The following is a 25996-nucleotide window of genomic DNA, read 5'->3' on the forward strand; positions in this document are numbered from 1 at the left end:
CTCACTCTTTTCCACCATGTGAATATACAGTGAGAAGACCACTATTTGCAACCCAAAAGAGAGTCCATCCCATTCCTGGCACCCAGATCTTAGACTTCTAGCCTCCAGAACTGTGAGGAAGAAATATCTGTTGTTTATAAGCCATCAAGCCTATGGTATTCTTTTAGAGCAGCCTGAGCTGACTAAGACAGTGATATTACCAAAGATGACAAAACTGCAAACAGTACATGATGATCACTCAGAGTTCCTTCATCTCCAGATATAGAAATGACTTTTTCAAATTCCAACTCTAATCCTCCCAAACCTCAACTAAGGAAATGAATCATTATCACTGACTGCAAGACTGGCTGTTACTCTCCAGCAAAGACAAACAGGATCTTTCTCCAACAGACCTTCTCCCCTGCAGGCCCCAGGTGAGGCCCTGCTGGCCTATTTCCTTTTTTTTTTCTTTTCTTTTTTTTTTCTTTTTTTTATTGGTTGTTCAAAACATTACAACACTCTTGACATATCATATTTCATACATTAGATTCAAGTGGGTTATGAACTCCCATTTTTACCCCATATACAGATTGCAGAATCACATCAGTTACACATCCACATTTTTACATAATGCCATATTAGTAACTGTTGTATTCTGCTACCTTTCCTATCCTCTACTATCCCCCCTCCCCTCCCCTCCCATCTTCTCTCTCTACCCCATCTACTGTAATTCATTTCTCTCCTTGTTTTTTTCCCATTCCCCTCACAACCTCTTATATGTAATTTTGTGTAACAATGAGGGTCTCCTTCCATTTCCATGCAATTTCCCTTCTCTCCCTTTCCCTCCCACCTCATGTCTCTGTTTAATGTTAATCTTTTCCTCCTGCTCTTCCTCCCTGCTCTGTTCTTAGTTGCTCTCATTATATCAAAGAAGACATTTGGCATTTGTTTTTTAGGGATTGACTAGCTTCACTTAGCATAATCTGCTCTAATGCCATCCATTTCCCTGCAAATTCCACGATTTTGTCATTTTTTAGTGCAGAGTAATACTCCATTGTGTATAAATGCCACATTTTTTTTTATCCATTCATCTATTGAAGGGCATCTGGGTTGGTTCCACAGTCTAGCTATTGTGAATTGTGCTGCTATGAACATCGATGTTGGCCTATTTCCTTTATCTTGGCTGCCTGGAGCCCTCCAAACTTCTCTGCACTGACATTACTGGAAACAGACAGGTCTAGGAAGCTTTCCAGAACTTTTGTAAGAAGAAACTATTTTTCATTTCCTTGAAAGTTTGATCAACAGAAGGCTGGCTATGCTCCCTCCCTGCACAGCAAATCTCACCATACCTGAGAGAGGAAGTGGGGAAGAGAACATGACAGCCACAGAGGCCAGGAGAACTAACCTAACTAGCTTATGCTTCTAGAACCACCTTGAGGTCACTCCTCAAGAGAACTCATCTGGTCTGGAAGACTCACCTTCTCTTATTTGATGTAAATGAATGCAATGACTGACAGAAAGAAGAAAGGAAGGAAGGAGTAAATGAACTCCTGTTTTTATGGATGTTGAATTTCAAAACAGTAAATGAGAATGAGTTCAATAATGACCCCAAGGACATTCTTTAGGAAGAAAAAAACCATAGCCACCTTCAAATATCTTGAATCCGAGGAAATGTATTCTATCATCTACTCTTCAACCAGTTTAGTTGCAGGCATTGTAGGCACAGTACGAAAATGTCTGAATTTGCTCTTGGTGCTGCAAGGGAGATTCCCAATGTGTATGTTTCTCCCCCTTTCACTTCCCCAGACTTCTCTGACTTTCCAGGGCTAAAAATCCAAACAAATATGAAGTGTGTTCTGCCTGTTTTAGCTTCCTTCTCTGCTATCTACTCCCCTCAGAAAAGAGGCTGTTTCTCCAAGACCGGATCTTGGAATTTTGTGATGCAGAATCAACGAATGGGCAGAGAAATATGAGACTCAAGGGGTCACATGAAGAGGGGAGGACTAAGAAAAAAAGCTGACCAACAGTGGAAAGAGCAGCCTGGAGATGTGACTCAGGACCAGGTTCCATCCCCAGCACTGCAAAAAATAAAAAAGAAAGAGAGAGAGAGAGAGAGAGAGAGAGAGAGAGAGAGAGAGAGAGAGAGAGAGAGAGACAATAGAGAGAGAGAGCGTGGGAAGGGATGTTATGGGGGATGGTGGCAATCAGAGTACCTGAAAAAATATAAAAATAAGAACTGAGGAATAGAGAAAGGGCAGTGGAATAAAATAGATTTCAGTGTTTTTGTAGACTTATTCTTCTTTCATGCTTTTCAGAAGCAAAATGGCATTTCTCCTTAAATTTTCATTTTCTATTACAATCACTATTCTTCGAATACAACTCCTTAGAGAGACTTTTAGAGAAATGAGAGATTTTATCATTTCTAGTCCAGTCATTTCATTTTAAGGATGAGGAAACCAAACCCAGGGCAATAAAATTGCTGTCCTCAAAATGCATCATGATTTAGTAACAGAATTTTGATTTCTCTACCTCTTAATTCAGTGGAGATTCTCTACTACTCTGTGCTAAAAATATAATTGTTCTTAAAAATATGATTGCTTCTAAACATACTCATGCAGCTACATCTCCCCTGCCCCACATACCTACCTTACTCTGTAAGACTTGACGAGAAAGCAAAAACTTCACAAGATCTCTCCAGTAGAAAGTATTTAAACTTCTGAAGAGAAAGTACCCTATTACCATAGAAAACATTGTCAAAATAAACCAAGTTCTAGAGATGGAAAGCAGGGACTATGCACATAAATCAAAGGCAGAATCTTTATTTTTTTAAAAAAATTATTTGTTTTAATTAGTTACACATGACAGTACAATGACCTTGACATTGCATACATTTGAATCAGATGGGATATAATTTCTCATTTTTCTTCTCTGATATAAGGAGGGTGACTCAAAATGGGGTAGGGAGGAAGAGCATGGGAAGAAGATTATCTCTACATAGGGAAGAGAGGTGGGAGGGAAAGGAAGGGATAAGGGGAATTGCATGGATGGTGGAAGGAGACCCTCATCGTTATGCAGAATCTTAACTTTTAAGATACCAGTTGTGCAGTTAAAAGAAAGGTCAGACGTTTGGATGTTTAGAGGGTCTGTGTGGCTCAGTAGGACTCACGTTCCATCCAATAGATGGCAGTAGCCTCTTATTTATTTTATTTTATTTTTTTAAATAAGCACATAGAAGCCCATGTTTCAGAGGAAAAAGAACCAATAAATTGAGATGAAAAAATCCTTTTTATCCTCTCATGAAAAAACAAGTAATTCATCCCTCTGGAAGTAACATAGAATTAAGACAAAAAATCCCACCTACCTAAGCAGTTCCAGAGAAAATCAACTAACAGCTCACTAAAAACATGTTATTAATTGCAAATTATAACTAATATTTGCTTTGTGTTTTGTTTTTATCAGAAAGAGTAAAGAGAATTATTCCTGTTTTATGTTGAATTAAAGTAGACTTGAGTAGTTGAATATAGTTTCTGCTTTCTATATACCATCCTTCTTGAAAGGGGAAAGACAAAGGAACCACTTGGTAGCTAACAATTGTTTAACTATCACCTATTTCTTAAAACTTATTATACGTCAACATTTACTACAATATATAGCTTTTTTTTAAATTTAGTTATACCTTTCTTTTTATTTGGAAAACTGTGGCTGTCTCTCCACTTGAGATTACATTTAATTTAGAAGTGAAAGAAAAGTCAAATAGATAACATCATTTATGTCAGTTGTAATTGTATTCTGATATCAAATACCTAATAAGATATAAGCTACAGAAGTAGGCCTGCATTTAAAAAATATATTTCTTAGGCTGTGGGGATATAGCTCAGTGGTAGAGCGCTTGCCTAGCATCTACAATCCCTGGTGTTCCATCCCCAGTACCATCCTTCCCCTGGGGAGAGAAACAAGAAAGAAAAAAAAAATGTATTGTGTTTCTTTTAAAAACTATTATTCTATTTTCAGATTTTTAGTTCCCCCTTTCCGCCCCTTTGCTCTTCCTATCCACAATTCTCTGCTTAGTTAACATCATCCTACAGAGGGAGAAGTCCTGAGAACCGTGCACCAGCAAGGGGGTGGTATTGTTTTGCATAAACAGACCATGTCCTAGGGCAGGCACCTCAGGCCACTCCACAGAGCCACCTGGATATTTTTAAAATTTTGAGGGAAACACAATAAAGATTGTAGATCCCTCAGGCCAGCTATATTGATGTAAGTCAGTTTTAATACGAGGTTGCTTCTTTCCTTTTCAAAACATCAAATCATTGCAAAACTGGGGATTTGGGTAATTGTTGAGATAGATGTGGGAGAAAAAGAAGTATGTCCAATCTCATTTCAAGGTTTTAAATATCATAATGTCCAATGATCCACATACCATGAGTAAAAAATTATGGTTAATAATGAAATTAATTATTTTTATGTGGTGCCGTAGATCAAACCCAGTGCTTCACTCATGCTACACAATCACTCTACCACAGATAATTAAATAAAATAAAGGTATTGTATCAATCTACAACTAAAAAAAATATTTTAAAAAAAGAATAAAATTAAAACATGATTTTTTTCTTTCAACTTGTACATATTATTTTTTTTATCAGCTACTAAGTTGTCAAGACATAAATACTTGTTGCAGTGTTTGGACTTGATTTGCCTCATAAACAGAATTATTAAGCACTTATAGGCCTTGTGAAAAAAATTGCTAAGACATTAAGGTTCTGTGAGCTGAGAATGCTTGGAAACTTCTGGAGTAAACTATTCACAAGGTTCAGCTACTTTCCTCCCAAATTAAAAAAAAAAAAATCAGAGTATGAATTGATGTCAAAACCTGAAAATAATAAGTCAAGGAAAAAAAATAAGTAAGCTTGGATTTGAATCCTGACATTCCCACATGCTAGTTGAACTTAGCCTTTCTGAGCCTTGGTTTTCTTCTCCTTTGTGTGGGTTAGGAACTAATACTTGCATTTGTGAGTCTTTCTGGCACTTGAAAAGGCACAATAAGTGATAGCAATTATGATTTGTAAATCCAATATGACCCCTACAAATGTATACTTTTAGGAGAAGAGGCACCTTAAAAATTTGTGAGGTCCAGTGCAAAACAAAAATGTAGCAATTGTTGTTCAGAAGTAATAAGAATTTCAAGATGGCGAAAGCAGAGGATTGACTGAGTGTGGGACCCTATGACCACCTGCTCCTGGTCTCTCCCTTTTAGATCTTCTCAGAGGTTTCCAGCTCAAATGAATTTTTCTTTTTAACTTTAACACAACCATTTTCTATGTTAGAGTATGATCTTCATAACTGTATTAGCAAGCTTTTGAAGTCAACTTTTAGCGGGTACAATTTATATAAAATAAAAAGCCACTTTATATAGACAGTTTGATCAGTTTTGGTAAATGGATATCCCTGTGTAACTAACCCCCAATCAAGATACAGATTATTTCTATCATGACTCTTTGAAGTTGACCCCCATCATCTCTCAGGCACCCACTGATTGCTTTATGTTATTGTTGATTAGATTTGCCTGCTTGGAATGTCGTATATGTGAAACATTAGCCGTGTAGTCTCTCATGCCTAGCTTCTTTTGCTCAGCTTGCTTTTGAGATTCATCTGTTGTTGTGAGTTAATAGCTTATTCCTTGGTATTAAGTAATATTCTAAAGTGTGGATATGCTGTAATATGTCCATTCATCACTTCTTGAACGTCCAATCTATCTTTTCCTCCTGCACCAAACCTTTTCACACCTATTGTCTATACCAAATAATTAGTAGCTCATCAACTATCATCCTGGTTCCAGTTGATTGTTGAGTTAATTTATATGTTGCTTTTATTTTCTGTGACCAAAATACCTGACCAAAACAACATAAAGTAGGAAAGGTTTATTTTAGCTCATGTTTTCAAAGGATTCAGTCTAAAGTTGGACAGCTCCATTGCTCTGGGCCTGATATGAGGCAGAACATCATGGCAGAAGGAAAGCTTTTAGCTCTTGGCAGCCAAGAAGGGTAGAGAGACAGAGACAGAAGCTGGAGAGAAGATAAACCCTTCCAGGTCACATCCCAAGTGACCTACTTTCTCCACCTAGCTCCTACCTCCTGGTAGTTCATTCAGCTATCAAACAAGATTAATCCATTTGATGGATTAATCCATTGGTGAGATCAGAGCCTTCATGATCCAATTGTTGCCTAAAAGTTCCACCTCTCAACCTTGCAGCATTAGGGATTATGCTTTCAACACATGAGATTTGGGGGGGACATTCCAGATCCAAAGCATCACAGCTATAGGAATAAAAAAAATTATCATGTTCACTAATAGCTGTACATTTCTTGTGGGTCAGGCAAGAAAGGAACTGTAAAGAGTTCTTATTTTCTATTTCATAGCTGCAAGGCATCACTGGCACATTATTGGATGCTCAATGAGTACCGGTTGACTGAAGAATTAATGAGAGTGTGTGGTCCCATATAGTTATTATCATCTTAGTCCCATAGTATCCAGTTGTAAAGGCTATGAGTGGCACAGGAATGGAACACGTTAAGCCATCTTTGTATGTAGCATACTAAAGAAAGCAAGTTGTTACCATGTTCTCAGTCTTTCTCTCTATTTACATTTTCTTTATTTTTTTATTTAATAACCTTTTTTAAAGTAGATTTATCTTTGGCTCAAATCGCAAGGGAAGTACAGAGTTCTCATATACCTCCTGTCCTGACACATGCATAGTCTGCCTTTCTATCAACTGCCTCCCCTGCCCCTGCAGAGTACTACATTTGTTATAATCCACAAACCTATACTGACACATTATTATCACCTGAAGTCCATAGTTGATGTGGAATTCTCTTTCTGTTGGACCTTCTATGGGTTTTGATAGAGGCGTAACAATATGTGTATGCCTGTGTAGTACCATACAGAATACTTTCACCGCCCTAGGCATCCTCTGTGCTCCACTTACTCATCTTTCTCTAGTCCAGTCTCTTCTTTTTACTATCTTTGTAATTTTATTTTTTCTAGAATGCCATATACTTAGAATCATAAAATATGTAGACTTTTAGATTATCTCCTTTCACTTAGTAATACACATTTAAGTTTCCTTCGTATCTTTTCACAGCTTGATAGCTCATTTCTTTTTAGCACTGAATAATATTCCATTGTCTATACTACATTTTATTCACTGAGGATTCCCATTTCCTTGTCAATACTTGTTAATGTTTACCATTTTTAATTTCAGCCAAACTAGTGGATTCAGAGTTTTCTCATTGTGGATTTGATTTGCATTTCCTTAATGAATAATGACTAATAACATCAAGAATCATTTAATGTGTTTATTGGTAATCTGTACATCTTCTTTGGAGAAATGTGTATGCAAATCTGTTCCCAATGTTTTGAAAAACTGTTTATTCTTTTTATTGCTGAGCCATAAGTTTCCTTATGTATGTTCTGGAAACAAGTTTCTTACTAAATAAGTTTTTATTTTGTTCAAGTCCAACTTAGTGTTTTGGTTGTTTGTGCTTTTGTTGCTACACCTAAGAAACCATTGTCAAGATTATTTATATATTCACGAATATGTGCTCCTATATTTCTTTTGGTTATTATAATATTAGTCCTTTCTTTTAGTTCTGTGAACCATTTTTAGTTAATTTCATGTATGGTATATTGTAGGGATTCAACTTCATTCTTTTGCGTGTAGATATCCACTTGTTCCTACATTATTTGCTTAAAGACTTATCATTTACCTGTTAAATTGTCTTGGCATCCTTATTAAAAAGTAATTATGTTCTTTATTGTTCATTTTACTGTATTTTTTGAGTGGTTAATAACATGATAAAACAATCTAGCTCAGATTAAATCAACTTAATTTCAATAGTATGCATGCATAAGCTTTATTCCAAAATAGTTTCATTCCTCCTTTCTCTGTGCATTCTTATCATACAGCTTACATGTTTATACATTATAGACTTATTAACATAGTTTTGCAATTATTACATTATAGAGTTGTATTTTAAATCAGATAAAGAAAAGTATTCCAAACTAATGTGGATTTGAATCACCACCAAGTATCTCTTAATTTTAGCCTAGAATGTTTCCTTTAATATCACTCAGAGTGTAGGTCTTCAGGGCTTACATTTTAATCTATGGATGCATTAATTTATACTTCATAATTAAAGGATAATTTTGATGCATTTAGAATTATTGATTAACATTCCTTTTCTTTCATCACTTCAAAAATGTCAATTTTTTTGCCTTGTCCTCTCCATGGTTTCTTGTAGGAAGTTGGCTATTAACCTTATTGAGGATCACTTGTATGTGAGGAGTAATTTTTCTCTCTCTTCAAGATCTCTGATATCTTTCAACAGCTTGACTACTATATACAGATTTGTAGATTCCCTTCAGTGTATCTAATTTGATATTCTTAGATATGTACATAAATTCTTTCCATTAAAATTGGGATATGTTTGCCCTTTATTTCTTTGAATATTCTCTCCTACCCTTTTATTTCCTCTCATTCTTTGACTTCCATTATGTGCAGGCTGGTATGCTTGATGGTGTCCCACAGAACTCTGTTTATTTTTCCTCATTCTTTTATCTTTCTGTTTCTCAGACTGGGGTAATCTCAATTGATATATTTCCAAGTTCATTAATTCTTTCTTCTGTCAGTCTTGCTAAATTTGTCTAAGTAATTTTTCATTTCATTTGTGATAAGTTTTGCTCTACAATTTCCCTTTGCTCCTTCTATCATCCTCTAGATGGAAATAAAGATAAACAAAGGGAAATTTTTAAAATTGGGATAAAGTTCAACATGTAAGGTTTCCCACAGTGTTCTTATATTCTTATTCTCTTTTGTCAAAATGCAAATGTAAATTGAAGTGGTTACTTCAGCCCCTTCACTCTATTCTCTGTCCACTTTTAGTCTTGAAGGAAAAAAAACTTAGTGTCCACCCTCCAAAAGTGAATGATGAACTTTTGGAAAGCAAGTTGTATTTCTTTCCCACTTGGATTGTCAGTACCTAGCCCAGTGCCTATCAAATACTAGCCATTCAACAAATGTTTGTTAAATAAAATGCCTTATTTTTTTGATTGCATTCCTTTATAACTTTTATTAAAAATTTACTACTGGAATGGTAGACGAATGAACTCTGTAAATTCATATCTCAATCACAACAATGAACACGCTGGCAAAAGAACTGTTAACATCAATTCTTTAAGAAATCTTAAAATTAACCAAAATCTTACAGTAATCTAAGGAGGGTTTATTTAAAAACAATTGCTGAAACTAAGTAAGAACACAGCGTTTAATGGCATTGTATATGGTCTCATCTCTCTCCCTTTGTTTAACTGTATATAAAGATTTTTAAAACATCCATAGTATAGTAAAATTCTTAATATAAAAAATCTACAGTATCCTTTGATCAGAGCATCACAAAAGGACCAGTAGATGCGTAGGAAGGAATTGATTCCATTTCTAAACTTAAAGGAGACAGCATACTCATGAATAGAAACCAGATAGTAGCACCTGCAGAATACAGCTAGAAAAAGAGAAAGGATAACAGGCCAGTTGCTACAGGGGTCTTCAATAGAAAAATGCTACTTAGAGATAGCCATGGATGGCAAATTCGTCCCACGGGTTTAACTGGCCAGAGGTTCCTGTGGTTCTCTGGCTTAGGGATGCATGTGTCATTTTCATTTCATTTTAAAGTGATTTAACTTTAACCAATCCAATATTGTAAAACAAAAACAAACAAAAAAACACAGATTCATTCTTCACAACTTAAAAGTATTTCCACATGTTCATTAAATAACCAGAAGATCTTTTCCTTAATATCAAATTACATTCAGAGCAAGGGAGGAAATGCCAAGGCCAGGTTAGTCTAAGAAACACCATCTAGCAATTTAATTAAGCAATAATACAAGTGTTGTGGGTTTACCTAAGCATTCTCAGAGGAAACATGATTTCTTTCCTCTAGGATGGTATCCAGTTTCCCCACCTGTGGCCTTCTTGGCACCCAGAGGCAGGCTGTGCTTGTCATTTGGTTCAAGCTAAGCTGATCCCATTAATGGCAGGTGGAGATCCTAATACAAGGCTATCAGATGGAGACAGAAATTTCCAAAACGAATGACAAAGAAGCACAAATTCAGTGAGCAGCAACAATTTGTGGATACGCACAGAGTGACCAAGTCAATAATTTTTAAAGCTACAATCTATTCTAGGGGTGGAGACAGAAAGGAAGCTTTCTCTGACAACTGAAAATATCCTCAACCCCACAATTCTCCTAAAACAAAAAGCACTTTTACTGCAAATGTCTTCATACATATATGATGCTGTTGAACAAGATGTGTGATATCTTATTTCCCTAGAGTGAAACTCTAATTGTTATATTTGACTAGGGAACACAAGCTGAATTAATCAAATGACTAATGAATACAATATTTTTATTTTTATTTTGCAGTTCTGGGGATCAAAACTGGGGCCTTGTACAAGCTCAGTAAACATTCTGCCACTGAATTATATCCCCACCCCTTAATGAATATAATTTTTAAGATATATGTTTTTATGCATTTCTAGTATCTTCCAGGGATATCAAAATTTGCCACTGCAATCAATTCTTTAAGCAAAATTCACTGCAGGATGGGTAGATTAGTAACAAACAATACCCCAGATCTCCATAATTCACATACAAAGTTCCTGCCCACTCACATAATGTGTCTTCCAAGAGCTACAGGGGCTGTGCTCTAAACTGTCATCATTCTCATTCTGGAATGTGGGCTGACAGAACAGCTACTGTCTGAAACATCATCAGTGATCATGACAGAGCAAAGAGTACAAAGCGAGGTCCTCCTGGCTCTCAATGCTGCCACCTGTAAATGACACTCATCATTTCTGCTTGCATTTCATTAGCCAGATGAGTCACACAGATAATCTGTTTTCAAAGAGCTCTGGGTATTGGAGGATAATAGCAAAGCCAGCCTGCTATATGCACCCTATTATCCATTCTATGCTATGCCCTGGAGCTACAGCTGCACAAGTACAGCTAGACTTAGTTTTACCTACATAGGTTTTGTTATAGTTTGTATCTGGAATGTCCCCCAAAGGCTCATGTATTAAAGGTTTAGTTCCCAGCTTAAGTCTCTATTGGGAGGTGGTAGAAACTTTAAGAGGCGGGGCCTAGTGGGAGGCCTTGGAGTATGCCCTTGAATGGGATTTGAAGACCCTGGTCTTTTCTTTTTGTTTCTTTGTCCCCAACCATAAGGTGAGCTTTGCTCCATCATGTGGTCTGCCTCACCACAGGTACAAAGCAATAGGGTTACCTGTTCCTGGACTGAAACCTCTAAAACTTTGAGCCATAATGACCAGGAGATCTTTTCTCCTTATAAGTTGATTTATCTCAGATATTTGTAATAGTAATAGCAAACTGGGTAACATAAATCTATATCTAGGGAAAATGCAAACAAGAGATGCAGAGACTATGATGAGATTCCTCCACATTCCTGCTAGATAGACAGAACCAGCAAAGAGATGCTTTAAGACAAGTGGCTCAGCCCAGGTAACCCCTTTGTCTCCATTGGCCTGAGATTCCTCTCATACTCCAAGAAATATCTGGTGGCCCAACCTGGGGAGAACTGTTCCATTCCATAGCAATAGCAGAGACTGGGAGCCCCAGAACCAATAGGTAAACCAAGAAATCCAAAGGTCCTGAAATATAACTGATTTGGAACTACAGTCCACAGAAGTGACCCAGGACCTGAGTACTAAACTTAAACAGAGTGGCTGCCTGCTAAAATAAAAGATTTAAATAGGATTTAGACAAAATGCCTAGGATACAATAAAAATCACTCATCACGTCAAAAACAAAGAAAACTGCAACTTAGCTAAGAAAAGATAATCAACTGACATCAACATGGATGTGAATAAAATGTTGGAATTATCAGATAAGAATTTTAAAACATTTATCAAATAAATGCTTCAATAATCAATTACAAATTCTCTTAAAACAAATAAAAAATCTTTACATAATATCATCAAAGCAATGGAAATTAGAAAAAAAGAATCAAATGGAAATTAGAGAATTAGAAAATACTATGGCAGAAATTTTACAAACAATCCTCTGAATGGGTTCAATCATAGAATGGAGATGACAGGAGGTAGAATAATGAATTTGATGATATAATTTGTCCAATTTGAACAACCAATTGAAACAATGAGAGAAAATAGACTCTAAAAATTAACAATCTCAGGGACCAATGGTACTGTGAGAAAAACCTAAAATTTCTATTATTAAAACATCAGAAGAAGAGAAGTGGGGCTGAAAGAGTATGTGACGAAGTAAATTTCTGGGGGCTAAGGTTGTGGCTCGGTATTAGAATGCTTCCCTAACACATGTGGGGCACTGGGTTTGACCCTCAGGACCACGTGAAAAAAAATACTAAATAAATAAATAAAGATATTGTATCCATCTACAACTAAAACTATTTTTTTAAAGAAGTAAATTTCCAAAAACTCCCCACTTTTTGTGTGTGGGGGGGTGGGGAGGTGGTACTGGGATTGAACTCAGAGGTACTAAACTTCTGAGCCACATTCTCAGCCATATTTTGTATTTTATTTAGAGATAGGGTCTCATTGAGTTGCTTAGTGCCTCACTTTTGCTGAGGCTGGCTTTGAATGTGCAATCCTCCTGTCTCAGCCTCCCAGGCCACTGGGATTACAGGCACGTGCAACCTGCCTGGCCCCAAATATGATGATACACACAAGTCTATAGATTTTTTTAAAAGCTGAGTAAATCTGCGACAGGATAGAACCCAAAGGAATTCATGTCAAAGACAGAAAAAAGAAAATCTTGAAAGAAAGTAGAGGTAAATGACACATTACCTGTAGGAGTGAAATGTTTCAAATGGCAGTACATTGCTCATTTGAAACAATGAGAACCAGGAGAAAATAGCACAACATTTTTCAAGTATTTGAAAGGAAAAAAATATTCAATCTTGAATTTTATGTCTGGGAACCTGATCTTTCAGAAATGAAAGTAAAATAAAGACCTTCTCAGATGAAAGAAAAGTAAAAGAATTTGTCCCTAGCAAATACCATTAAAGATTGGCTAAAGTAATTTGTCAAAGAAAAAGCTACTGACAAAAGAGGAAAGCCTAAGCATCAGAAAAGAACAACAAGGGAAATAACAGAAATATCAGTGCATGCAATAGACCATCCTCTTCAGGGGATTTATAAATCATACTGAGGCAAAAAATATTAACACTATCTGATTCTCAAGGCAATGAAATTTAAAATAGAAAGGAAAGAGACATAGGTGATAATGAGACTTTGCACAACACAATGCAGTTGTTGATCCTATAAGACTGTGTAAGTCATATATTTAAGATATTTATGTCAATGCTAGTAGACTATGATAAGTCATATATTTATAATACCCAGAGTAAACACTAACTTTAAGGAAATATACTCAAAAACACTATAAATAAATTGAGGTGAAATAGAAATTGCTCAAATAACAAATATGAAACAAAACAATTAAAAAGGCAGACTGAAGCACCAATGCTGTGGGATTTGCACACAGAGAGACAGGGTACAGGGGCATTCAACAGGAAGCAGTATTTATTTTGTGCCAGCACAAACTTGGACGATTCTCATCCAAAGGCCAAGCCCAGAACACAGTGGAGCTTCCTCTTATATAGTTCCTGCTAGTCTTGCCCACCAATTATATATTAGCCCCATTTGTCTCCCCTATATGGCAAAATACATTTCATGTGGGCGTTCTATACTATCAAATCATAAGGAATTTGCCACGGAGCTGGGCAGGTGTGGGGGGTGCACATTTAAACAGGGTAGCACCTACACTCTGAGTGTCAGCAGAGTTGCGCATGTGTGCTGATTGCCATGTCATCTTTCTTTTATCTGGGAAACATATCCATGGTTACTGAAGGCCTCATATTGTCAGGCAGAGTCGCCTGTGCAGGCATAGATATTAGCCGTGCTGTAATGTCCTGTCTTTCAAGAGAGCTCCTACCACACCAACATTGAAATATTTATCTTCAATATAAATGGTTTAAAGACAGAAATAAAAAGATTGTCAGAGTGGCTAAGAACAACATTATCCCCCTTGATATGCTATCTAGAAGAAGTTCACATCAAACAACAATACAGGTAGGTTGAAAGGATGAGAAATTAAACAAACTGAGTCATCCATGCCATGGAATACTACTCAGCTATTAAAAGGAATGAATTATTTATATACACAATGACTTGTATGGGTCTCAAGAGAATTATGCTAAGTGAAAGAAACACAATACATGATTGAATTTAGGTAATATTTTTGAAATGACAAAACTTAGAAACTGAGATCAGTGGTTGTCAGGGATAAGGGGTTAGGGTGGCAATGGGGTTGGAGAAGAGATGAACATGATTATAACTGGGCAACACAGGGAATTCTAGTGGTGATGAAGTAGTATCTTGACTGTAGTAGTGGAAACCCAACTCTGTACTTGTGGTAAGACTGAATTAATTAATTTAGATTAAATGCTTGCACAAACACACACATACACAAACACACAGATTGGGGAAATATGAAATAGATGGTGGATTGTATCAATACCAATATCACATTGTGATACTATAAGTTTGCAAAATATTACCATTGAAGAAAAGTGGGAAAGCGTATATGAAATCTTTGTATTAGTTTTTATAATTGCATGTGAATCTACAATTATATTTATTAAAATTTCAGTTAAAACAATTTGCACATTGAGAGTTGTTTTAAAACACATGCATATGAATACACACACATACACACATAAACACACACACACACACACACAGCTTGCAGTCTTCTCTATTGAAACAGTATTTTTCTCCTGAGAGTTCAACCCCTCTCAGATTGTCTCTGCCCTCTCTCCTCAGGCATCTGTAAGATGTTTGAACAAAGAGCAGCACTCCAGGAAGCTACCTGGACCCTGTCTCCACCCCTGCTTTTGTCTCTGGTTCTTGGTACAGTGCTGATCCGGCTCTGTGGTCCTGAGTCAGCATGAGTTGGCTCACTATGAGCTGCGGTATTAACACCAGGGCACTGACTAAGCCCAAATTTGGCAAGCCAAAAGAAAAAGGAAAGAACAGAAGAAAGAAAGCCAAGGCTGCAGGAAAACAGGATTGAGTAATAGGGATTTGAAGCTGATGCTGCACACAGCAAAGGCAACAGAGCTGCTCTTACAGGTCTTTTAGAGGCCACTGGCTCCTTCCCTGGCAGCAGGAAGAAACAGAAGACTCTGAGCATTCAGCCACATCTTTATGATTAATTATAATTAAACAGTGGATACGAGGGGCATATATGACTTTCAGGACATGCAAAAGGCACAGCTCTCCCCTTGGGTCACTTAAATTCTTCAGAAGCCTAAACAGGTTAGACACTCAGCTTTGTTCATCTTTTTCTTAGGCATTGTCTAAAAGGATGGCTCCAAACATGTGTCACCCCCTCCCAGCTTCCCAGTTTTGTTAATCAGTAAAGGACATCAGAGGAAAGCTTCCTCCATTTTCCCTTCTCTCCATCTCATCTCATGCCTTATCTTTTTCCCTTCTTATCCCTTACCACTTTGTTTGGCAGTCCAATCTCCATTTGTATCCCAGCAGGATCAGCCTCTCCTTCTCTCCCACATTCTCCCCTTACATCTACCATCCATCTCCTCCAGAACAGTATCCTCTGGACAGCCCCTACCACTCTCACACTCCATAGCCTTTGGCAGATAGCTTGCATCTCCATTGCTCTGATGAACAACTCTTCCCAGCATCTCCCCCACATCCAAACCATATTCTGACTTTGCTGCCTTAGCTACTACTGCACTTGTCACTGTGCCTATCTGCTTCGAGGAACTCTCCCTGGCATCGTTTCTTGGGCATTTCCTGGCTTTGTAGCTCTTCTGATGACTTCAGTTCAATATCCTCTATTATTTTTTATTTCTTCCTGCAGATTACAATTTATGACTTCTCTCTATGCTCCTATTCTCAATAATTTCCCTTTGAGTTTCCTTAGCAAACTCATTAATCTGCAGGACTTCACGGACCACTTCAAACCTCATTTCTGAGTCCCTGTCATAGACTCTAGCCTCTGCCTCTGCTTGTTTGGGTTGTTTATTGGACATTGCCATGTGGATAGATATTTGAAAATTCAAATCCTTAGAATCCAAGTCTGAATTCACCACTTTCTTCCCAAACCTGCTCTCTCTCTGAGAATCCTATTTCTGTTCCTATTGCCAAACTGGGAACATCAGCACACCCTTCCTGGTGTGTCTCTTGAGGTGCCACAGGATCTTCATCATTTGAACCCTGGCATCTAACACAAGGTGTGATGCAGAGTAGCAGATGCTCAGTACACTTATGAATGGCTTCTTCATCCTCCCTATCTTAATTACATGAGTTATTAAGTCATAACACCAAGAAATACTCACTTCAAATAATCAGCTAAACTATATGAATAAGTCAGATAAAATTGGCAATGATGTTGGAAATTCTAAGAAGCAGCAACCATATAATAAAAGTCAACTTGCGTAAGCCTGAAACTGTTCCATCCTTTCAGCATCACAGGATGCTATGAATAAACACATGCAAGCAAGCATATAGTGAGTAACCAGCATTAGATTGATTTTTAAGTGTTTATTTTATCTCCGTCTCTTCTCTGTGTCTGGAAAAGTGATTCTCATGGGTTTTCTAGCCCTTCCGTTAAAGAATTGTGGTCATTTACTTTCCACATTTGCAGTAATTTTATTTCTTATTTTGGTTTCATATCATTTCAAGACATTCTTAAATAGAATTGGGATCACTTTTGTGACTAACCTGACCTGGTGGGAATAGCATATTGATATCGCTAACATTAGTTCTATGTGATAACAATGAATTCCCAACCCAAAGATGATGGACCCTGGCCACTTTCTGGATGGCAACTTTAAGAAAAGTGATTACTTCATGCCTTTATCATCAAGATATATGTGGAAGAGGGTCTGGCTCACATGGAGCTATTTTTATTCCTGAGCACCATTTTACAGTACTTTCATCTTAAATCTCTGGTTGACCCCAACGACCTTGAGACCACCCCAATTGCTAACAGACTTCAATCTTGGCCTCCCTCATATCAGCTCTGGTTCATTCCTGTGTGAAGAAGAACAGATTGTCTGGCTGCTGTTGTGCTCCAGTCTGCAATTCCCTCTTCCAGGACACGTCCCATCTACCACTTTCCCCATCAGGGATGCCTTCTTAACCTCTCCTCTCACTTTTCCCCATTCCTTCAAGATTCAGGGGATTTAAATCCTCCTTTCTGGGAGTTTTCTATGTTACTGCACAAATATATCTGCTATTTCCTGTGCTCCATAACACCTCAAGTGCTAACACTGATCTAATGCTGAGTTATTAATATGTTGTCACTGTAAAACAGCAGAGTGATTAGAATATGATCTTGCAGAGTCATGTATTTCCTGCATATTCTGAATAAATAGCTCTATTAATTTTTTCTCAAATATTTATTTTTTAGTTATAGTTGGACACAATACCTTTATTTTATTTATTTTTGTGTGGTGCTGAGGATTGAACCCAGGGCCTCGCACATGCTAGGCAAGTGCTCCACCACTGAGCACAACCCTAGCCCTGAGCACTATTAATTTTTAAAAAGACATTTTTTAAATAATCAAAGAAATGATAAAATGTGCAAACTCTCCTCTCAGTGTCTCATCTGCTAAGAAAACATGTTGAAGGAGATCTAATGTTTGTTAAAGTTTTCATCAAGAATGCATATCTAAGAGCAAGTTTTAGTCTTCTGAGCAGTCACAAGCTTTAGGGGGAAAAAGTCTATTTAAGGGCTCTTTTCAAAACGCCAGTAAAGTCCCATCACCATTTAACAGCAATTAGGAACATTAACAATGTACACTGCATACATATTACCCAGTTGGATATTTTTATTGCTAGCAGATTTACATCCCCAAAGAAGGAGAGTAAAATGTGGTTTAGATGGGAACATTATGGGCACTGCATTCAGGAGTCAGGAGGGTGCATGCAGAGATGCTGAGAGTCAAAGCCCTGGAAACCTTCGTTTCTAAGGGAACCCTGAATATCACAGTGCTACACAGGAAGTAGGTGATTTAGCCCTCCTTTTATTTTATTTGCTCTGCAAAAACCAACAAAGGAAAGGTCTCAGGAGTTTTATTGAGATTATCCTGTAATCACATAGTTACATCAACAGTTCCATCTTTCTACACAGAGGAAGAGACTAGGCTTTTGATTTTTTTTTTTAGAGAAAAATCATTAATAAACAAAACTCCCTGAGGCCCCTCTAACATCAGGATCAGCCATAGTCATGGAAGTGCTGGGTATCTGGCTTTGTTCCTTAGGGATCTGAGAATACCCAAGGCAAATGCTGAGTCACAAACTTTCTGCTGACCTAGCCCTTGCTGTGATTACTTATTCACTCAGCCATGACTTTGGGTGCAGAATCTGGATGTCAGGGGGTTATGGGTGATCTCTGACAATACATCTTCTTTGATTCACTTTTTCTACACGTAAAGCATCTAGTGTATTCCAGGAACTGGGCTTGGTATGATGACAAACTATACTAACAAAGCCACCAGCCTTTTGAAATTCATAATCTAGTGAGATAAACAAGTAAAAAAATACATAAATTAGAAAATGTGCTCTGAAGAAAAATAATAGGAGATATAAAAGGGAGACTAATAGGAGGCTCTTTTCTCAAATCAGGTGAACAGACAAGACTTCTCTCTGGTGTGGATGCTGAAACCTCAAAAATGTAAAACAACAACTTGTGAGGTGAAAGCAGCAGGAAGACACCGGGCCCCAGACAGCAGCAGTGCAAAAGCCCTGAGGCAGGAAAGAACTCTGCAAGTCCAGAAACTATGGCTGATCATCCTCTTAAGTGGTTTGTGGCAGTCCTTCCCTCTAGGTCAGTGGTATGGATACCAGAAACATTGACACAGGAGAAAATTGGAACTTGACAGGTACACAGGATTAGGGCTTCTCTCCCAACCTGTTCACATACTGCTCAGGATCTACACATCAGACTCGGCTGCAGACTGTTTTCAGATTTAGGAACATTAACAATGTACACTGCATACATATTACCCAGTATGATATTTTTATTGCTAGCAGATTTACATCCCCAAAGAAGGAGAGTAAAATGTGGTTTAGATGAAGAACCTGTCCCTATATGCTTAGGATTAATTAGGATTTTCTCAGGACTTGGACAGGCTTGAGTAAAAATTAAAGCTATCAATTCTAAGAGTAGAAAGAAAGAAAGAAGGAAAGAAAGAAAGAAGGAAAGAAAGAAAGAAAGAAAGAAAGAAAGAAAGGAGTAAAATACTTTTCCATCAGTTTTTAAAAAACATTTTCTACAAGTTTACATGTACCCTGAATGATTTTCTGTTGAGTCACAAAATGTAGAAAAAGTATATCTAGTTCTCATGCTGTTATCAAATACCATATTTTATTACTTCAATTTTTCAGAAATGTTTTTCAAAGAACCTAGTCTCTAATACAATATCTCTAGAAAGCAGTATGGAGATTCCTCAAAAAACTAGAGATGACCCAACTCTCCTACTCCTGGGTATTTTCCCAAAAGAACTAAAATTGGCCTACTATAGAAATGCAGCCACTTCAACATTTATGGCAGCACAATACACAATAGCTAAATTATGGAATCAACCCAGCTGCCTGTCAATAGATAAATGGATTAAGAAATTGTGATATAATATCACACACACACACACACGCATACACACACACACACAAACACAAACAAATGGAGTTCTACTCAGCCATTAAAAATACTGAAATTATGGCATTTTCTGGTAAATAGATAGAAATGGAGAATATCATGTTAAGTGAAATTAGCAAAACTCAGAAACTCAAAGGTTGAATATTTTCTCTCATATGTGGAAGCTGGAGTAAATTAAAGGAAAGGGAAGGATAAGATTACATAAAGCATCAATCAAATACAAATTAATAGATGAATGAAGGGAAGTCTAGTAGAGTTGAGGAAGAAGAAAGGGAGAAGGGAGAGAGGAGGGAAATGGGGGAAGAGAGGAAAGGGGTAGGGAAAAAGGTGTATTATGAACTGAAACAGATTTCTATGCATGTATGAGTTTGTTGGGATGAACCCAACTACTATGTATAACTATTAAGTTCCAAGAAGATGGAGAGGAGAAGGAGAAGGAGGAGGAAGGAGAGGGGTAAGGGGATGGGGAGGGGGAAGGATGGGGGTGAGGGAAGGAACCACCTAGTCACTATCTTGGCCTGATTTTAACTGGCAGCCACAACATGCTCCTTGCCCCACAGTTGACCTCCAGTTCAATTCCTGTTTACCAAGAACAGGAGATTGAACGCTGAACACAGGGCCCAGAAGATAACCCAATTCTCTGTGTTGATGGAAAACTCTATCCCAACCAGAAGGGCATTCCCAGAGCAGAAGTGTCTCATCCCATTAGATGAGCCCCTCAAATAGTCTAGCTACAAGGAAATTGTATGATAGCTATTGTTCGACAGACACAGGCCTGAGAGAGTCCCATTAGCAGATGGAAAGGAAAACCCCATCTACCACCTTAGCATGTCCAAGGCTTAGCTACATTTCTTTGGTAGTTTTTAAAAACTTCTTCTTTTTAGTTGACATATAATTTATGGGATATAGTGTGATAACTCAATACACGTATGTAATGTGTACTGAATAAATCAGGATAATTAGCATTTCCATCTCCTCATCATTTCTTTGTCAGGAACTTCAAGCTCCTCTTTTCCAGTTCTTCACAAAAACACATAGATTCTGATAAACTACAGTCACCCCACTGTACTGTAGAACATTAGTACTTATTCCACCTAACTGTATTTTGGTACTGTTATCTATACCTGCTCCCTGCTCCCTTTCCTAGCCACTGGTGATCACTATTCTACTCTCTGATATGAACTTTTTTTGCTTTGTTTTTGTTTTTTGGTACTAGAGATTGAACCTAGAGGCACTTGAGCACTGAGCCACATCCCCATTCCTTTTTATATTTTATTTTGAGACAGAGTCTCGCTAAGTTGCTTAGGGTCTTGCTTACTTGCTGAGGCTGGCCTTGAACTTCCAATCCTCCCACCTTGGCTTTCTGAGCCACTGGGATTACAGGCATGTGCCGCCAAGCCAGACTGAGATCAACATTTTTAGCTTCCATATGTAAGTGAGAACATGCAGTATTTTGTCTTTGTGTCTGCTTTATTTCACTTAAGGTAATTTCCTCCAATTCCATAGCTGCATATGACAGGATTTTATTGTTTTTATGGATAAATAATATTCCATTGTGTATATTTTCTTTATCCATTCATCTGCAGATGATCACCTCAATTGATTTCATATCTTAGATATTGTGAATAGTACTGCAATAAACACTGAAATGGGATGCTCAGATTAGTTTAATCGTAAATATATTCCATTACAAAAATAATAATGGTTGCCAGATCTATTTATTTATGAAAACATGGTTGAATCACTTTCTGAAGTTTTATTCAACCTTACTGGGAGGGAGGGGGGTTCAGAAAACAGCACTTTCTCAGTAAAAAGGAAGAGAAGGAGGAGGAGGAAGAAAACTTTCTCAGTGAGGGGTCCTTATGTTGATTTTGATTTTGTCATTGACTTTGGCCTGTGCCCTGAGAAAGAGGAAAAGAAGTCTTCTAGGATGATGCACAACTCCTCATCAAACCCATGTTGTCACACTGATCTCCAACCTGGTCTGCGTTCAAGCACATTTGGGCTTCTCCAGTCACGTTGCAAAGTTCTTTCTTTCATGACCAAATGTTTAAGTCAATCAGCTGTCGCCTCACTTTAATGTGCTTGCATTTGGTATGCCTTGCTGCAGCAGATGTTTGTAGCTCTGGCCTTGTCTTTCACGGGAGTGGGTGGCAGGCAGCAAGTGGAGGGGGCACTGTAATGCTCAACGAGTGCCTCTCCTGAAGTTCCATGGGGGCTGGGAAGGCATATGTGGCAGTCAGCACAACTGCCACCTTTCTTCATCAGAACCCCCAGATGCTTTGTAAACTTTGGTGCTTTCAGGACCATGAAGCCCACAAATTTCAGCTCTGGGCTGAATCCCAGTGGTTGTAAAAGTTCTTGCTTGTTATAAATACACTTTCTTTTTGGTCCTAGTAACTTCAGTCTCATGCTGAGCCTCCTCCATCTGTGATCATAAAACAAGGCCACCAATGATGGCTTGAACTGAAGCTATCACTTGCCCTGGTTTTCAACTTTAACTCCCAGACGGACCAGACCCCATCTGCCTAAAGAGGCCTTACTCTGCTCCTCTCACCTGCCCCTGTCCATCACATGACAACAATATCCACACTCAGCCTTCAGTTTTAGACTGTTCCTGGTACCAGAGAATCAATTGAAGGGTGTGCTTCTCTCTGCTTTGGTGCATGCAATCCTCAGTCCTTTGAGTCCCCAACAGTTCTGCATATGCTACTATCATTCAGAGTTTTTCTTTAATAATTCGATTAACTTCTGACTTCTCATTTCTGAGGGGTCAAGATTCCCATGAAAGGCAGTAGCTCTCTCCAAACCCTGCATCCTCCTTCTAAGTGTAGAAACTCAATGCCAGCCTCTGCCCCCCTGACTCAGCAAAAACTGCCCCCTATGGCAGATTAAAAGCCCTCAGGCATAGCAACAGAAGCAAACAAATACTTGGACTCTGATGGCTTAGGGCATAAGAATTATTTTTAATTCACAGCTTCTGGGATCCATATAAGCCAGATAAAAATTTTCTACTCCCAAAGCAAAAGAAACAACCTAGTATTTTATAAAAATAATTTGTGCTCATTCAAGAAGAAAGATCTAAATAAGTAAGTAAATATTACTTAGCTCCCAGAAGTAAAGACAATTTATGTTTTAATGTGTCCTTCATATCTAGACTAATTAGACTCCCTCTGTGTCCTGAGTGCCATTTCACCTTGAGGATTTTCTGCATAACTGTCCTCTACTTCCTTTCTCTAACAGAGTAACGTGTTCATATTGTTTTATCCCATCTTTACTGGAAAGTTAAATGAGAAAAGCAATTACTCAGGTATTGAGAGTATCTCATAAGACTCAGCAACCTGATGATGGTCTATCCCCAGAGTACTGTGTAAGTAAGTACTCAGAGCAATTTAGAAGCTTGCTGCCTGGATTCTTCCTGCTTTTATCATTATTTTTAAAGGAGGAGAAGAACGATTTGTAGGTCGTACCATTGACACTAAAACAAAATGAAATGAGAAATGGTTAAGATTGGTAAAATAAGTCAGCAAAGATACTGTATGCAAGATAAATATTCAAATAGCAACTTTTCCTGGATTTCAACTTAAATGCATTAGAAAATACATTATAAAAATCTTTTCATTTTTGAACGTGACCAAAAGCATAAAGAACAAAAAAAAAAATTCTTTAAGGTAAATAGGGCCCTTATGTTTTAAAATTATGTAACATTGTATGAGTTATACCAAAGAAAACCCAAGTAAATATACAAGTTTATATACCATGTTTGAAGATTTAGGATTAAGAACAAATGGGTACCATTTTTTCATAAAATATAATTTTATTGAAATCTCATTTTAAAATTGATTCTGTTAGAAAATTTTCAAAAACAGTTGCAGCACTTCAGAAAATATATATATATGAAATAATTACAAAGTATTTGATTTGATTTTACTTCCCCCTTCCTGCCTTCTCCTTTCCTCTCTCTCCTCTTCATTCTTCCCTCCTTCTTTTTCTTCCTCGCCTCTTTTTCTCTGTCTCTCCCTTTCTCCCCGCAATCCCCTTTCTTTCTTTCTGAGTTGAAAGTAGAACATAGAAATTCTACAGGTTCATTTCATTTCTGGATGAATGCAAAAATTCAAAAAGACCATTACATCCATTCTAAAAATTAGACATTCATTTGAAATTATTCTATGAATCAAAGTATTACTAATATTGGTACATTTGAAAAGAATGTATATTCTACAGTTATACTTAATATTCTATAAATGTTAATTATATCAAATTGTTTGAAATTATTATTTAAGATTTTTATATCATTACTGATGTTTTCATTAACTTGTTTCACCAATTACTGTGAGAGGATGTCTTAGTCCCATTTGTGCTGCTATAACAAAATATTTTAGACTTGATAATTTAAAAGTAGTAGTAATTTATTTCCTCATCATTGCAGAGGCTAGAAAATTGAAAACACCAGCAGATTTGGGGTTGTTGTGAAGGCTATTCTCTGCTTTTAAGTTGACACTTTTTGCTATATCTTTTATTGATACTCTTCTCTGAAATTGTGTCATTTTTCTAGACAATTTGTACATAGCTGATATGTTGCACATATTCTTATTTGTCAATTCCAATTTGTACAGTCCGTGTGAAGTCTATGTTTGTTTTCTTTTGCTGAATGTCATTTGCTGTTTGTCCCTGTGCCTGATGGTATTTCATTGTGAGCTCACTGTGTGATTATATCTGTGGGAGTCATGCCAATGTAAATGGGACAAGCTCTTCTCTAAAGTTCCATTTATTCAGTTTTTAAATGAAGATAAAAATAGGTCCTATCTTAAAGACTTGAAGGCTTGTCATGAAGTTGACATGAGGAAATGATCATAAATATTTAACATAGTGCTGGAAACATAGTAAGTAAATAAATTTTAGATTACACTTTTAAAAAACCTGATGCAAAGAATATGCTCAATAAACATTGGATGTAATTATTTAGCCACAGAATTGACCTGTGGTCTATGAGATAGTTTGAAGAGTAGTTAAGATATGGAGAGGACCCATGAATCTTCGTTCCAGCATTAGTTATTTAATTTTTTTCAACCCTCTGAGAAGCTTCCCCTAACTCATAAATGAGACCTTCCCCCACTCTATAAATTAAGCCTTTCACCCTCTACTCTCCAGGTGGGATGGGCATGGGTTTCTTGGAAGCTCATCCTGAGATAGGACACTGTACTTATCTGGTTTAGTTTCTGCTCTAAAGTTTCTTTGGGTGGAAGGATGCTAAATTTTGGTGACATGATACTACCTTGAATGAAGATGTACAGTATAGTTTGTCCAGGAGAGGCTACTGTGGCTCATAGGTTACAATACCAAAATTTAAACAATGGGATTAGGAGCAAATCTTAGAGTAAACCTATGCTTCTACATTGGAAAATGGCTGAGTTGTTTAAATGGTATATCTGAAATTCCTCCTTGCATCTGGAATCAGGCTCATACTCTTAAGCTTCACAAGCTGAAGTTCCTGATCCACTTCTGTGGTCTTCTCACATGCTAGTAGCCAACCTCCAGCCAGATAATATGACTTCTTGGACTTCCCATACTCTCTCACACCTCCATGTCTTTATCATGCTGTTCCCTCTGCCTGGAATCTGCTCCCTACCTCTTCTCGACTTTGTAACTGGCCTCAGATTCTCTGTACCCTAAGAAGCCTTCCCCCAGTCTATTGCTTGTCTGACTGCTGTTCCCATCTCTGTTCTCCCTCTGCACAGACATGCTATCACAATGCCTGAATTCCATCCCGGGAACTTTTATTGTCTGCTAGTGCTCTTCTGTACACTACAAGATGAGAATGGTGTCTTTCAAATTTTAAGCCCTCAATATCTAAAAGAGTATATTATACATTGTACAGTAGAGAATCAATAAGCATTTGGTGAATGAGGGAATGAGCACTCACAGTACTTTCTTCATTTTGATAGGATAGGTCTCCTCAAAAAGTTGTGGATGGCCTTTTCTTCAACCTTAAGAATGTTCTTTAATAGCATGTTTTGCTTTTATAATGAGAAGAATTTATTTTAAAGCAAAAATTTTAAAGTTAATAAATTAAATTTTTCATTTTTATTTTACATAAATTACTGTAATCTGTATAATCATTTGCAGGGTTCAACTTAAAGTCGAGCTGTTTCTTAAAGGTTTATGGCATTTCTAGCACTTATGATTCAAAATCTATTTTTCTAGAAGCAAGACTATAAAAA

The sequence above is a fragment of the Marmota monax genome, unplaced genomic scaffold (genome assembly GCF_021218885.2).
Source record: "Marmota monax isolate L192 unplaced genomic scaffold, Marmota_monax_Labrador192_F-V1.1 WCK01_AAM20220418_F8-fsc00179, whole genome shotgun sequence".
In the NCBI taxonomy this organism is placed as follows: domain Eukaryota; kingdom Metazoa; phylum Chordata; class Mammalia; order Rodentia; family Sciuridae; genus Marmota; species Marmota monax.